A 680-nucleotide genomic window follows, 5' to 3' on the forward strand; every position below is an offset into this window, starting at 1 on the left:
ACAGGTATTGTACTATTCACCTTTGCCAATCCCAGGCCGGGCTTATGCTGTCCTTGTATGCCTTGCTTTTCTTCTTCTCTCTACACATATTATGTGCATGATAGATTTTTTATATTTGGATTTTCAATCATTAAACCTTCAAGGTGGTGCCCGCATAGTATATAAAAATATATATCTATTCATCTAGTTGATCAGCTTCCATCATCTCAGTCCGCATTTTATTATTATATGTAATCTTCAAAAATATATCCTCTTAACACGAGATAATATAGCTTGCCCTATAACTCTTCAAAATTACTATGATTTTATAGATCTTAAAAGAAGAAAAAAAGAAATTGAGAAGATTTCCTAATAGTGCATTCAATTCAAAAGCTTATTTGCCTAAATTTGGTGCATCGTATATAGGATATATAATAAGATTTATCTATTAAATACATTCACATGCTTATATTTTGGGTCAACCAAACATAACCAAAGTACGAAACGGTAGGCAGAGATTCCATCTAAACATGCATGGCATGGCTATCATCAGACAACAAACTATATTATGATACTTTGGTTTCCTTCTTTGAGAATAAGTTAATTTTGTACTGTGTAATCCTGACAATTATTTATGGACAACTGATTTTTTTTTTTCATAGCCTCCCTTCTTCTTGCATACTTGCAGCAGTTGACCTTGT

This window comes from Hevea brasiliensis, chromosome 16 (genome assembly GCF_030052815.1).
Source record: "Hevea brasiliensis isolate MT/VB/25A 57/8 chromosome 16, ASM3005281v1, whole genome shotgun sequence".
NCBI classification, from domain to species: Eukaryota; Viridiplantae; Streptophyta; class Magnoliopsida; order Malpighiales; family Euphorbiaceae; genus Hevea; species Hevea brasiliensis.